At 37.3% G+C, this 4,954-nt stretch overlaps 1 pseudogene; it reads left to right on the top strand.

The window, feature by feature from the left end:
* Positions 1–1,662: 1,662 nt before the first annotated feature.
* LOC114494841 lies at positions 1,663–2,918 on the top strand (annotated as a pseudogene).
* The last annotated feature ends 2,036 nt before the right edge of the window (positions 2,919–4,954 follow it).

The raw sequence follows: 4,954 nt of genomic DNA, 5'->3' as shown, positions 1-4,954 counted from the left end.
TACTTTCCCTGTGACTATACAGCTGATTTTGAAAGCTATGATGACAAAAATACCTCAAAATGAAAGAGTGAATGTCCCTATGTTTCTCATGGCCCTTTCTTACCACTAACATGTCACCTGTCCAAACAACAGTTAACTCTATCAGTTTATAGTATAAGGACTCTCTGCATTTATTTTCTCCTTCTTTCCAGAATGAGTAGCTCTGTTGTAATGTGGCTGCTGACTAAGTGACATTTATTACATTATATAATTATAGAACAATATTGTTGTGTGTATTCATTATACTGTGCATTAAATCCTGTGGCTTATTTATTATTCATTACAAGTTTGTGCCCTTAAACCCCATCACTCATATCAAACATGCCACCTACCTCCAGTAACATTTTACAGGTCTCTGTTTTTTACAAGTTTAGAACTCTGTTTTTAATTATTTTAGAATTCCACATATAAGTGATATCATATAATACTTGTCTTTTTCTGCCTGATTTATTTTGGTTAGAGTAACGCACTTGAGGTTCATTCATGTTGTTGCAAAGAGGAGGACATCTTCCTTTCTCACGGCTGAATAATATTCCACTCTGTATATGTACCCTATCTTTTCTATCTATTCATCCATTGATGGGCATCCAAGTTGGTTTTATATCTTAGCTATTGTGAATAATGCAGTGGTAAACACGGCAGTCCATGTAGCTCTCATTGCAATCCAGTTTTTATTTCCTTTGGGTGTATACCCACAAGAAGAATTGCTGGGTAGTATGATAAATCCCTTTTTAATTTTTTGAGGATGTGAGATATTGTTTTCCATAGTGATTGGAGCAATTTACATTCCTATCAACAATGAATGAGGGTTCCCTTTTTTACCACATGCTCTCCATCACCTGTTGTCTCTTGTCTTCTTGATGACAGTCCTTCTAACAAGTGTGAGGTGATATTTCACTGTGGTTTTGATTTGCATTTCCCTGGTGACTCGTGATGTTGAACATCTTTTCATGTATCTGTTGGCCGTTTCGATGTATATAGCCCATAGAAAGGGAAAAAATCTTTGCAAATTGTGAATGGGGTAAGGGCTTAATACTCAAAATGTATAAAGAACTCTGTCAACTCAATAATAAGAAAATGACAACAAAAATGTATTTAAAAATGGGCAGGAGAGCTAAAAAGAAATGAAACAGAGACAATTTTTAGGTGTAATGCTGACTTCTCATCTTAGAGAGGATTAGATCCCTGGAAGGGGATTTATGATGAAGTTTTTTATGAGGTATTTTTTTTTGGAAGGTCTCCTTTTAGGTAAGGATTTCAGGAACTTGGATGCTGTAAGTTTAAAACAATACTTATGTGAATTCCTGCAAGTCCATGTGGCCTGGGAGGGTACCTGCAAAGCTGCCCTGGGCCAGCGAAGGCAGTAGGGGAGCCAGTGCCCCGGCACCAGTCGGGTGAAATTCCTAACCAGGTTTATTTTGCTGAATCTTCACTGCAGTTCTAGAAAGCATATATTCTAGGTCACTGGTTCTCTGGCTTCTCTGAGCAGGGGTTTGGAGGTAGGCAGAGCGAAGATGGCCCTGCTGGTTTATGAAGCCCTCCTCTCACCTGAGGAACCAGAGGGGAGGCTAGGTGCACCCAGCGCTCAGCAGCACCAGCCTGTGTGGATTTCCCTGTTAGCAGATGCATGTTTCAGATGAGTCTGTCACTGCACCAAATATTCCACCTCAAGAACAGGGTCAGGCCAGAATGAGAAAGTGATTCCATGCCTTCAGATTTGTTTAAAGACAGCTTTCACTGTCTCCACCCTGAGAGATGAGGGATTAGGGGTGGGAATAGCACAGGGTCAGTATGAAAAATGAGTGTGGGATGAGAGGGAGACTTGTGTAGAGGAGAGCAAATATTTTCCAGGACCCAGCCATGTTTTCAAATGATTATAAATTATTTTATCAGTGCATTTTGAAAGGTTCATTAAAAAATCTGTATTTTTCCCTTCAATTGTAGAAATTCCAGTGTGATAGCTAATGCAATAATGATTTGTGTCAAATGCCAGTGTTTAAGTTGTATAATGCTGATTTTATACATTTTTCTTGTCAGCAGCAATGAAGTTAATGAAATCAAACACACCCATCACATTTGTCTTTGGGGGGACAAGAAACTGAGCACATCACTACTTTATTTTTCTATTAAGATAAATTGTAGACAGCTGCATTTGAGTGATCCTGAGTGGGGCTCACCCAGAAGCAAAGGGACTCTGGGCTTCTGGATGTATTTCATCAGCTCCAGGGCTGGCCTGGGGTGCCGACATTCAAGAGATGATGACATCTGAAATCTACAGTGTTAAAAAAATGAAACTTGAGTAGTAATATTGAGGATCATTCCATCATCTTCCTAGAAAAAGGATGTTTAATTTCACTAATAAGAACATGAAGGAGGTTAAAAAGTCTACAAAACAATTGGCTACTTACCTAAATAGAAGAGTTGGACAAACTGTGAATAGCCCAGATAAACTATATAAGGTGATTTCCCACAAAAAGAAAGTTTCCCTCCTTTTCCAGATCCTTGTTATAAAAAGAAACAGTCCTCTAGAACTTGGGGCTGTGACAAATAAAGAAAATGAACTGGCTTGTGAAGCCACCTGCCTGAAAAATTACACTATGACAGTCCAACATATTTGCTTAACTCCAATGATTCCACTTCTTCACAGACAGAAAATGCATCATCAAAATATAGTGGTTTTGTTTGCTTGTTTTTTTGTTTGTTTGTTTCCTAAAGTTTCTCAGGACCATGAAACAATGGCACCAGCTTTGTTCAGGAATTTGAGGTTGGCTGAAGCTTTAACTTTCTGGAAAAAGAGAAATATAAGAGAACTTGTAGCTTATTTGGTGAGGATAGAAGAACTTGGAGTGGTGGTGGCTTGCCTTCTTGGACCAAATGAAAGAACAGGACAAAACTCTAGAAAAAGAACTAAACAAAATTGAGACAAGCAATGTATCAGGTACAGATTTAAAAACACTGGTTATAAGGATGCTCAGTGAACTTAGGGGAAAAGGAGATGAACTCAGTGAGAACTTTAACAAATAGATAGGAAACATTAAAAAGAACCAATCAGAAATAAAGAATACATTAACTGAAATGAAGAATATATTATAGGGAATCAATAGTGGAGTAGATGAAGGAGAGGATTAAATTAGGGATTGAAAGATAACAAAGCAGAAAACACCCAATCAGAACAGCATAAAGAAAACACCTGCAAAAACTGAGGATAGTATAAGGGACATCTAGGACAACTTCAAACATATGAATATTAACCCCTTGGAAGTGCCAGAAGAAGAGAGAGAGCAAGAAACTGAAGACCTATGTGGAAAAAGTAATGATGAAAAACTTCCCTAACCTAGTAAAGGAAATAACATACAAGCCCAGGAAGTGCAGATAGTATCAAACAAGATGAACCCAAAGAGGTCCACCCCAAGATACATTATAATTAAAATGGCAAAGGTTTAAGACAAAGATAAAATCTTAAAAGCAGCACGAGCAGTGCTTCCTTCAAGAGAATTCCCACAAGACTGTCAGCTGATTCCTCAACAGAAACTACAGGCCAAATAGATTGGCAAGAAATATTCAAACTGGTGAAAAGCAAAGACCTACAACTAAGATTACTCTGCCTGGCAAAGCTATCATTTAGACTCAAAGGAGAGGAGAGATAAAGAGTTTTCTAGACAAGAAAAAGATACGGAAGTTCACTACCACCAAACCAGTATTACAGAAATGTTAAAGGTCTCCTTTAAAAAGAAGAAGGGAAAACACAGGGATCAAAAATATAAATAATAAAACAGCAATAAATATATATGTATCAACAATTATTTTAATTGTTGCAAATGGGGCAAATGGAGTAAATGTTCCAATCAAAAGATATATGGAGGCTGAATGGATAACAAAACCAGACTCCACATATGCTGTTTACAGAGGCTCACTGCAGATCAAAAGATACACACAGACTGAAAGCAAAGGGAGGGAATAAGATATTTAATGAAAATAGAAACAAACAAACAAAGCTGGGACAGTGATACTTATACCAGACAAATAGACTTTAAAAACCTATATAACAAGAGATAAAGAAGAATATGGCAATTTCACTTTAGTGAAATTTAGTTCAAGAAACCCAAAACATTAAATTGAAAATACATATAAACCCATATGTTTATTGCAGCATTACTTACAGTATCCAAGATATGTAGGCAAACTAAGTGTCCATCAATAGGTGAGTGGATAAAGAAGTGGTGCATATATCCAATGGAATATGACTCAGCCATAAAAAAAGAGTGAAATCTTGCCATCTGTAATAACATGGATGGTCCTGGAGGGTATTGTGTTTAAGTAATTCAGGCACAGGAAGACAAATGCCTGATGAAAACAAATTAACAAGCAGAACAAAAACAGACTCATCAATACAGAGAACATTTGATGGAGGGAGGCTGGTGGATGCGTGAAAAAGGTGAAAGCAGCAAGAAGTATGAATTGGTAGTTACAGAATAGTCATGAGGGTATAAAATACAGCATAGGGAATATCATCAGTAATATTGTAATAACTATTATGGTGTCAGATGGGTGCTAGATTTATCAGAGTGATCACTTAGTAAGTTATATAATGTCTAATCATCGGGGTGTACTCCTGAAACTAATACAATATTACATGTCTACTATAATTAAAACATTAAAAAAAAGGAGCTAAATACCATGTGAAGACACAGACACATATAATATTTTTTCTCCCCCTTTCTAAGTTGTAGCTGGGCCAGTAATCACATTAACAGAGACAGATTAACAAGAGAAAAATATACAAAATTTATTACGGATGTACATGCCAGGGTTGTCGCAAGATATGGGATCCAAGGCACACTGGGCAGCTGAGGTTTATATGCTACTCTGGACAAAGGAGATGGTGGGCAGGGATCTGGCATTTCAGAGGGAAGGT

This window comes from Phyllostomus discolor, chromosome 4, assembly GCF_004126475.2.
Source record: "Phyllostomus discolor isolate MPI-MPIP mPhyDis1 chromosome 4, mPhyDis1.pri.v3, whole genome shotgun sequence".
NCBI classification, from domain to species: domain Eukaryota; kingdom Metazoa; phylum Chordata; class Mammalia; order Chiroptera; family Phyllostomidae; genus Phyllostomus; species Phyllostomus discolor.
Note: the sequence above shows the minus strand (reverse complement) of the source record. Positions and strands in the feature narration are given on the sequence as shown.